This window comes from Meleagris gallopavo, chromosome 3 (genome assembly GCF_000146605.3).
Source record: "Meleagris gallopavo isolate NT-WF06-2002-E0010 breed Aviagen turkey brand Nicholas breeding stock chromosome 3, Turkey_5.1, whole genome shotgun sequence".
NCBI lineage: Eukaryota > Metazoa > Chordata > Aves > Galliformes > Phasianidae > Meleagris > Meleagris gallopavo.
Window position 1 is genome coordinate 19,305,079 of NC_015013.2, and position 10,929 is coordinate 19,316,007.

The window sequence follows — 10,929 nt, forward strand, 5'->3', positions numbered from 1 at the left end:
AAAACAAACACAAAAACAAAAACAAACAAACAAACAAAAAACCACCTTTCTTCATATTCATATGGAACTTTCTATGTTTCAGTTTTTGCCCGTTGTGCCTTGTCCTGCCACTGGGCATTACCATAAAGAGCCTGGCTATATCCACTTGACTACTGCCAGTTAGATATTTATAAGCATTTATAGGACCTCTTCATGGTCCTCTCTTCTCTAGGTTGAACAGAATCAGTCTCTCTCAGCCTTTTCTCATAAGGGACATGCTCTGCAACTCTAATAATCTTTGTGGTCATCCATTGGGTTATCTCCAGCAAGTCCCTGTCTTTTTCCAACTGGGGAGCCCAGAACTGGACAGAGTACTCCAGATGTGGCCTCACCAGGATGTGAGGAGTAGGATCACCTCTCTTGACCTGCTGGCCACACTCTTTTTAATGCACCCCAGGCCTTCTTGGCATGCTTTTCACAAAATTTTTGACATATATAAAGGTTTATCATTGTCATTAGCATTGATATTTGGCACCAAAAAGTGTGACATGTTCTGAGGCAAATTTAGTTTCATACTTAGTTTATGTCTCAACTCATAATCTGGGAAAGGGAATGTTGTTCTTTGGTAAAGGGATTTGTCTTCACTAGTTTTGAATGGCAACTTTTTTTTTTGTTACAAAAATTTGGAATTCTTAACCTGCCATTTTTTAGGATTGGCTCATTTTATTTTCTCTTGATCCCCTAGAGATATACACCAATAAAATGTCAAACAGTTCCATCATTTCAGATGGCTCAGTCCTGTGAGGTGCTGAGTATTCAGTACTGTTTGAAATTCAAAGTATTTGAGGGTATCTGTACAACATTATTTTGAATATTTTAATTTTGTGAATTTGAGGAAAATGGCTGTAGTCCTTATTTTTTAATTTGTTGAATTTGTTGTATTTCACAGTTTCTTTATTGCATACTATTAGCCAAAAATACCAGTGTGGGGTGAGAAAATGGCAGATGAAGAACAGGTGGATGGAGTGAAAAGATGTAAAATTTAGATGAATTTTGAATGGCTATATATCCCAGAATTACACAGATTGTAATTTTCTTCTGGAGGGAAGGAGGGGAAAGAGACATGGCAGGGTTTGTTATTATTATTTTTTTATTGTTTATATTGTTGTTGTCATTGTCGTTGTTGTTATTTAAAAGTTCAAGTGCAATCTCATATTGAAATCTGTCCTGTCAATTTTACTTTTTCTGAGTGGTAGTACTGTGGTACTGCGTGTCTGCTGACTCTCATGGTCTTAGGCAACTTCTCAACTTTTAAACTTCCAGACTTTTTTTTTAAGACTATGGAATGAAAACAGATAAACATATATCTTGACATAAAACTACTGTATGCACTATCTAAGGATACCAGTATTTAAAGTTAAAATGTTTTAAATGCTTTCCAGACTCTTTGTTAATTTGATTATTTTAATGCTTTGTACTTTAGAGATTTTGCTAGGTCACTTCACAACAGAATAAAGACATTCTCATGGTTAAGTTGAAAGGTTTAAAGTAAATAAGTGGAAATCACACTCTTCTGCAGTGAAGATTTTTTTTTTAAATTTCTTATTTTAAGAACTGACATTGTTTTGTGGGCTTCTCTAGTAATAGTGTGATTAACATAAGGAAAGTATTAACTTTCCTTGTTAAGATCTCTTTATTACTTTTTTCATAGACCAGTAAATTAGTTTCTCTTGACTCAGTATTATGCAAAAGCTTATTGAAGCCTTCACCCAGAGTTGGAAGAAATCAGCAAAATTCATGCATATTTTATAGTATAATTATAAATACAGGTTAATTAATCTTATTTTGTTTTGTTTGAAAAACTTTATATCTAATTGTAATAGAAGGTATTTTAATGCCATCTTTTATATAAAAAAAATATGTTTTTTACTAAGTTCAGCAAGATCTGTAAAGTAAAACAAGGATGAAAAGCAAAATTGACTGAACACTTTACTTTGATCTATCAGTTTCTATTTGTTTGCTTTCATCTTTCAATTTAAGTTGTGTTGTTTTTGAACTCAGCGGTTTGACCATCAACTGCGAAACTTCTAAGTGAATCCAAACAGATACATATTCTGACAAATTGTCTATTATCTCTGCAGAATTTTTACCCTTTCTATGTCTGTTTCTGTGCCAAGCTTTAATGAAATATTGAATTACTGCCTAATAATCATTATTGGACGATCTCTAATCAAATCCAAATATACTTTTATCTGACACTTACAAAGTTAACTTGTAGAATGAAATGAATGTATATCATTAAGCATTTCAGTTTCAGGCTGGATTTGAATTTGATTGTCATTTAAATAACAGTAACAATGATGAGAAGGAATGTTTTTTAATGTCTTTTGAAATATTTGTCTCCAAACTGCAAAAAAATCACAAAGTTCTTTTCTATAAATTTCTTACTGGAAATAACAAATATTCAATATTGAAACTTTTTTTATTATTTTTATCCTTAGTAATATATAGTACCTCTATATAACTGTGTTATTAAGATGAGAAACAGACTGGATAGTTTTAAATCTTTCAGAAGGACCTATTTTGTATGTTTAAGATTTTAAAAACACCCCTAAATATGATTATAAACAAAAATTTTAGATATACTTGGGGTAATAAAATGAAATCTTGCTGGGCAGCTTGACATAATTTCTATTTCAGATTAAATGCAGCAACTGTATAGAAGATCAACTTCCTCTCTGGTAACTAATTATATAGTGAAAGGAAGTTCCAGAGACCTGTGTACTTCAACAGTACACTTGATACACTGCACCGTAGGAAATAATTAGTGAAAAAATAGGTACTGTCATAATGTTCTAAAATGGATAGAAGTGGCTGAAGGAGAGAAATATGTTAAGCTTAAAGACAAAATACTTAGCTCGAGGGAAGTTAATAGTGTTCTTCCTTATTTAGGAGTTCATTCATACTTTATTTAATGATCTTGTCTCCAAAATAAGGTGCAAACAAATGCTGACACTAAATTTTGAGGCATTTGGGCTACAAAATGTGATGTGAGATGTCATCTGAAAAGGGTCCTTGAGATCTGAAACAATTAACATCTAATTAAATAGAAGAAAATGCAACTCCTGTCTTTTGAAACCTTATAAATAAGGTAACACTGAGCCTATATTTAGGAGAGCTGAAGTTCTAAATGTGAGAGTCAGATAAATAGTCTTTTCTTTTGAGACTTCAATTACTCAACCTATAAAAATGATGGCTGAGGGGAAAACTAATTGCTTTCCTTTCATGTCATGAGGGCAAGAGAAGAACTGAAACTAAGCAAAAAGCCTGAAGAGGATAAGAATAAACTAAATTATAAAATTTAGAGTTTCTAGAGTTTAGAGTGAGTTTCTAAAGCAGCTTTAAATAAGAGAAAGACAGAAAAATAACTCAATTATCTTGAGAATTTAGGTTTGTAATCAATAGAGGCAAGTATCTGTGATCAGATTAGTTCATTTCTTTTCATTTCACTAAAGAAATCCTGCTTTTCATTTCCTCTGTTTTAATGAATCTGTGTAGTTTTGGCTTTATCCTACTTTATTCTTATATTCAGCATTTAAGTTTGTTATACATTTCTTCCAATATATTTAAAAAAATAATCTTTCAGTTAAGTATCATTACAGGAGAAATGAAAATCTGTTATTATCAAAGAGTCATAGAATCACAGAATTGAAAGAAATATTAAAGATCACCTAATTCCAATCCTCTACCTTGGGCAGAAATGCTACCCACAAAATCAGGCTGCCCAGGGCCCCATCCAACCTGGCTTTGTGGGGCATCCACCACTTCTCTGAGCAACCTGTTCCAGTGTGTCATAGCAAAAAAAATTCTTCCTAATACCGAATTTAAATCTCCCTTCTTTTAGTTTAAACCCTTTGCTCTTTGTGCTGTTGCTGCACTCCCCAGTAAGGAGACTATTCCAGCTTTTCTGTAGAACTCCTTTAGTCACTGGAAGGTAATGTTGTCCCCTTGGAGCCTCCTCTTCACCTTCCTCAACATTTCTTCATGGGACTAGTGTTCCAGCCCTCTAATCATCTTTGTGGTTCTCCTCTGAACACATTCCAGCAACTCTGCATCCTTCCTCCTCTGGGGGCCCTAGGCCTGGATGCAATACTCTAGATGGGACTTAACAAGGGCAGAGCAGAAGGGGACTATCCCCTGCCTTGCCCTGCTGGCCACCCCTCTTGATGTACCTCAGAATATGTTTTGGTCTCTGTGCCACAAGCACACACTGCTGGTACATGTTGGTACTACTTTAAATAAGCAGAAATAATAAAGTAAAAATAATGACTTGTTATGACTTTTTATTCATGTTTGTTGAAAGACTTTAATCAATGACTGAATGAAGAATTCTGTAAGTAAGATATCCCAACTGCCTGAGATGCATCATAACCTACCATTACTATAAATAGTTTAATGAATATTTTAACATGAAAATTCATTTTTAAAATTTATATTGTTGAAAATATTGAATTGTTTTAACATGAATGGTATATGAATACTTCCCTAGTATGTGGTTTTCATCATTTAATCAGCTTTTGTAGTGTTAGTTTTCTTAATATGACAAATGCTATACTACTGTGTTGAATATAGAAAATTTATAGATAAAGAGTGTCCTGTGAAAGACTTATACCATACAAAGAGAGTCCTGTAGAAGACTCACACCATAAACATTTTGTACTAATATCATAAAGAACTGTGTCTATCTCAGTACCAACATAATGAAATACAACTTTTTGAGACATTTTTCCCATTATAGTGAATGCAAACACTTTTCAAAAGAAGCAGTTTTTTCATTTGTACTCATGTTTTTCCAGTACTAAATAATTTCTGACCATAATTTAAGCCCTGCAGGAGTTACATCTCTTTTAACAGTCAATTCCTCCTGTGAGGTGCAAGGAGATTCTGCAGGAAGATGTTACAGTGCAAACTAACACCAAAAAATACAAAATCAATATAAAAAATCCTGGGCATAAATGAGACAAGGCAAAGTAAGGTGGGAATATCTGATCTTTGGCCTTTGTAAAGGAAAAAAATCATTTGTATTGGCCTGGACTGACAGCAGAAAAGAATCTGTGAATATCAGACATAACTGGGAAATGATATAAAACTTTTTAAATGCAGTCAATAGGATAGGAGAAGTTGGAAGGAAGGAAAACTGGGATCTGGTTAACTGTTTATTTTCAATGTTGTTACAGATAATATTTTATGTATCAGAGGACAAAGATTTAAATGCGGAGTAAATTTTTGTTTTCTTCTGTTTAATCAAGTTATGCATTCTCATCCTTCCCTTACGTACCAGACCTAAAATCTGCTGGGAAAATACTGAAATGGTCATGAAACCCTCAATTTTACCGGATGTGCTTTAATTTTGAAGACAATTCTTATTTAATTTGTTAATTACACAAATAAGGGAAAGCTATATTGATTAATCAAGTAACTGATCAGTGTAATTGTTGACAGAGCCAACCTTTCTTACTAAAGTAACTTCTTTTTAACAAAACATACAATTCAAGTGCAAAAGGAAAAATAAATTAAAAAAAAAGGAATGTTCTCATTTTGTGTTAAATAAAAAAAACTCACAACACAGTTTGGGTATCTGAAATAAAATCGTGGCAGTGGCTTTTTGTTTTAATCTTTGACTCCTAAGACTTTTTGTAGTTATTTTTTATTTTTTTTATTTTTGTTTTTTGTTGTTGTTGTTTTTTCCCTCCTTGGCTTCTTTTTACTCCTTGGAAAGTCCTTGGCTTGTCAGTAAAATAGCATCTTGACCAGAAAATACCTTCCTACATAAGGCCATCAAGCTCAGTGAACATTTTGTACGTGACTCAGTATTATCATCAGTCTTTTTATTTCATTTTGTGCATTCTGCAAAGCTAAGTATGCTTGACAGAATATATACACACAGTATACCTAATATTGTCCTTCCACATACCAGATGTCCTAATCTAAAGCTGAGTCTGAAATTTATTCGACTGTAGTTGGTTGAGTTGCATTCCTGGGTGTAACAATCCTCCATTTTTTCATGTCCATCTCTCTCCTCTCTCTTGCTTCTTTATTCTCCATTCATCCACTAAAATAGAACAGCATTTTCCTGAAATGAGTGGAAAAAATACTTTGCACACATCAGTTCATAAAAAAGAAAAGCTTCCGTAAGGCTTTTTCTGTCCTTATCCAGAAGAACTGTGCTTTGTGAACTCTAATGACAAGAGTAGATAATAAAAATATTTCTGATTTATCTTTTAAAATACATAATGATGACAACTATAATTATTTCTAAGAAATATAAAAATACATATAATAATACGTTATCCTCTGCGGAATCAATAAATCATATTATAGTGGGATTCGCAGTCATTGAAAATGATTGAATTGGCAAAACAACTGGTCTTGTTTTCTGACACTCACTTATGAAAAGATACTTTGCGGTGCTAGTAAATGACAGAGCAGCTCTTTTTGTTACCAGCAGAATGTGAACTCCTCTTTTAGTAACAGAAATTCTGATAGATTTGGATGAGAACATATTTTCCTTCCAAATAACTGACACGTCCAACAAAGGTATCAAAATATTTGAGATTGTTTTATGTTGGAACATAGGTGAAAATTTCAAGACGGCAGTGAAGTCATGGAGGACATGTGAAAATATGAAAAAAGGTTTGCAATCAAAGTATCAAAATGATATGTTTGGCTTTGTGAGAAATTGTTCCATATAAATTACTAGAGAATTAGACTGAATATTTGGTTACAGTTAATGGCTCTATTTCTGTACTGTATGATAAAAAGAGCAATAGTGATAACTCACTACTTGATCTTGAAGTCTGTGTAGCTAAAATTCTCAATCATTCTTTCCCTATCTGCCAAAATTGTTCGAGGACATTCAAAGAGAATTCACTTTTACACTCCAGGTGTTGGACTTGTCCTTGTGAGTCCCTTCCAACTTGGGATATTTTATGATTCTATGATCCCAGGAAATAATGAGACATAATCTTCAAAATGATTATACTTTATAGCTGAAAAGATCTTTAAGAGTATTCCAGTTAGAAATTTTATTTGTTCATTCGAAAGTAGAAACCCAGAGACTATTCTGGCAATGGAGTACCAGTTATCTGTCTTTTTCTTGTAAATGTTTAGATGCAGACTTTTAAGATTAGGAATATTTTACCTTAGAAATTATTGAAATGTTAAACACTGTGAAAAACAGTAGAGATTATTGCCATGTCTGAGAATTTAATACAACCATAACTCTTACCCCCATCCCCAAGAAGTAAACAACAAAACAAAACAAGAAACCTACCTCCTGTTCACGTTTTTCACATAGGGTACTGTTCAAAAGCATAGCACATTTCAAGTGAATGAAAATAACAAAAAGAAATACTTTAGGCAATATATAAAATAGTCTGAATCACAATCACAGTTAATAACACCTATTAAATTCCTAATTAGATTTGTTGTTTAAAAGAGAACATTTACATGAGTTTAAACAAAAATGTCTCTGCCAGTCTTTGAGTAGAGTGTAGTAAATTAATGCATCAATTTGCAGATTTCAACTGCAGAACAGTGTGTGGTTTCTGGATGCATTAAAGACTCCTCCTTGCTATTACCTTCTGGGACCATCCTGTGTTATTCATTTAGAGATGAAAAGAATACTGATTCTTGTTTTGTAGTCAGATATCTAAATTCAAAAAGAGCAAGCATTTGCCTTTGACATCATTGTAAATTACTAAAATGGATGATCTTGTGAGTGCTAAATTGCAGTTTAATGAATCTGAGATTTACAACTGATTAAAAGCCAAATAGATAAATCTATCAAATATGTCTCTGTGATGAGTTTCTGAAAGCTTTGGCCCCTGACCATCATTCATTTATCTAATTTAGCTACAAAGGACATTTGATCAGTTAGTTTTATTTAATGGGACAGACCATCCTTCTGTAATCAATATGAGACAGTAATTTCCTGAAGAGTTTATAGAAAAAACAACAACAACAACAAAAAACAAGTGTTATGGAAAGGAAATAAAATTTTCTGTATTTCAGAAAGATAAAACATAATAACTAGGAGTATAGAGGCCATGCTGATTGCCAGACAGCGTATTGGCATAAGAACTTAAGGTTCATCACAGGACTCCTGAGTACTACTGGAGTTCCGTGATGGCATCAGGCACCATCTTGTTTTCTTTTACATACAATGTCAATAGTAATAAAAACAGCTCAAAGTGGTTTATCTTAAAAGGTAGCACAGCATGCATCCAATCATATTTCATAAGAAATTGTTTTACGTTCTGCAATGTTTTCATTTTTAAACAAATATGTATTTTCCATAGAAAAAAAAAAAAGTGAAATCTTATTCTTCAAAGTTGTGCATTTGTGAACGCAACTTCTAGTATTTACATACGAAATTTGACCTGTGAGAAATTGACAGCTACAGGCATAGCTTGTGAAATCTTATCATGCTTTCTCTTTTTCTAGGAAAATTGTTTCCATTTATTGGAAAGCTACTCAAACATGAGAATGAAATTGTTTGTAAATAAGATGTTAAATATATATTCCTCTCTTATTCAGAAATACATTTATATCCTTTAATACATTCATATGCTCATATTTTCTACCCTACAATTTCTTCAAATAATGATTTTTCAAATTCAGAAACTTCTGTAGGAAGGATCTCCATTCCCTTCAGAGAAACTTCATTCCTTCAGGAGTTTCTTTCATCAGTCAAACATTTAGAAAATGTAAAGGACAGCTTATTATACTTTGTGCGGAATAAAGTTCTTCAGTCACGAAGAATGGTGAAAAATCACTAGTAGTGATGCTAGGAATATTATAATCTCCTTTCAGATATGGATATTTGATATTCCCAAGACATTTTTATGCCTTGAAATTGGAAAAAGTTGGGATTTAATGAAGTTTTATGGATACAGATGAAAAGGAGTGTGATTATAAGGGCCATGGACAGTACTATATTTCTGAAATTAAAACATCTATATCTAGAATTTACTGAACTTTTAAAAGTAAATCAAAATTAGCTAACATAAATACACTAACATTTTAAAATTTTGTTTTATAAGAAGTTCAATATTGTGTATTAGCCGTAAAAAAGAAAGACATTAACCACTGTATTTTGCCTTTCCCTAATGGACAAAGACTGTAGATCATGAAATGTGGAACAGAGGATTTCAGCAACAGTGGTTGAAATACACTGTCCTTAAACATCTACCCTTAGCCACCAAATCCAAACTCTATATACTGTCTATATTAATTTTTGCATATATGTTCCACCATTTCTGAAATACGTCTGCTTATTTAGAGACATATGCATTTACTGGGTACTGTTCAGGTGAGTGTTGTCTATACCATCAGGCTTCACGTGTCTAAAAATCTGATTGTGTCTAAGTTGCCCTGAAAAGCACATGAATAGCATAATGGATATATTTCGCACTGCCCAGTTTCTGAAACATCTCTCACTCTTTTCAGTCCTGGCACCCAAAATCTAGTGTGAGGTTTAAGTTCTTTCTGCTCTGAAAAACAAAGCAAAACATAAAATATGTGGTAAATGCATACCATATACTTTCTTCTGCCCTAATGGCTGCATTACAAATGAACATCTGACAAATGGAGCAGCAAGAGCTCTGAGTCACTGCATGTTCACATGCGATGTTTGCACGACCATTTCATTTTGCATTTACTTGCTCTCAGTTTATAATGACCTTGTGAATCACAAACTACTTTCTCCATCGTGCAAGCATAAAATTTGTTCAGAGGAAGGTGTTTGTATCAATGATCAGTGGTTAAATAGACAGGGAGAACCTGTGCTTCCAGCTGCACCTGCATTTCTTTCATGTAAGGGGATGATTCGTTGCTTCGTGTCTTGTCTGTTTGGCTTTGTGTTAAGAAAATCCATTGAGCTTCTCTGTAGTTTGAGAGAAAAGGTGGATATTTTTGCATTTCCTGTATTACAATTTTTAAGCAGACTTATTTTGTAAATTTTCTGCAAGAACAATTGAGTTTATGTGGGCATAGTTTGAGTGAATATATAATTGGTTTCCATGAGAAAAATGGCCATGTAATAGGAGAGGTTGTTGTTTGAAAATGCTGCATTTATTATTACATGTTGTAACTCAGACACTGTCTTATCTTTTCAATTAATTTTCTTAAATATTGAATAATACATGCACTTCACATGCAATGCAGTAATTTTGCTTTACCTCCTTTTTAAATATAGCAGCTAAAAAGGTAAAATATCTATTATTCTATGCTGTTATTCAACAAAAGTAACACCAGGTGAATTTACTTTATCCTTCCTCAGGATTTTATTCAAACCCTTAAATAATTAAAATGTGAAAGATAGAATAAAGTCCTTAAAAGCATCTTTTGTTATTATCATTTAAATACAGTTATGGAAGTATATTGTTGATCATTCTTGTTGTATAAAAACAAGGAATACAATACATTTAAAGTGAAGTGGCCAAATCTGAGTAAAGTGAATTTGAAGCTTCTGATAGCAAGAACAATTTATTTTTTCTAATTAAAAGGTTAGAATTCAAATCATAACCATTTATTGTTCTGACTGACTATTGGCATTTTTACTGCCTTCTGGAAATTTAATAATAATAGGTTGAAAAATAAAATTTCTGAAGTGATTGAGAAGAGGACCATAAGAATGCCACCTTGAAATAAGTATTACTGAAGCATAAATAGAGTTTATTTCAGCAAGGGGGTTGAGCCCAGGCTTGATACTGCAATTCTTTAAAGAATTTATGGTCGAATTGAATTCAAGAATGAAATTCTAATTTATTTCATCTGCTTCTGTTTTCCCTTTCCTTTCCTTTCCTTTCCTATATGACAACTGAAATAAATGTAATATGTCTTTATCTCATTGACCCTAGCCACTTATCTCTTTGAGAGAATTAACAG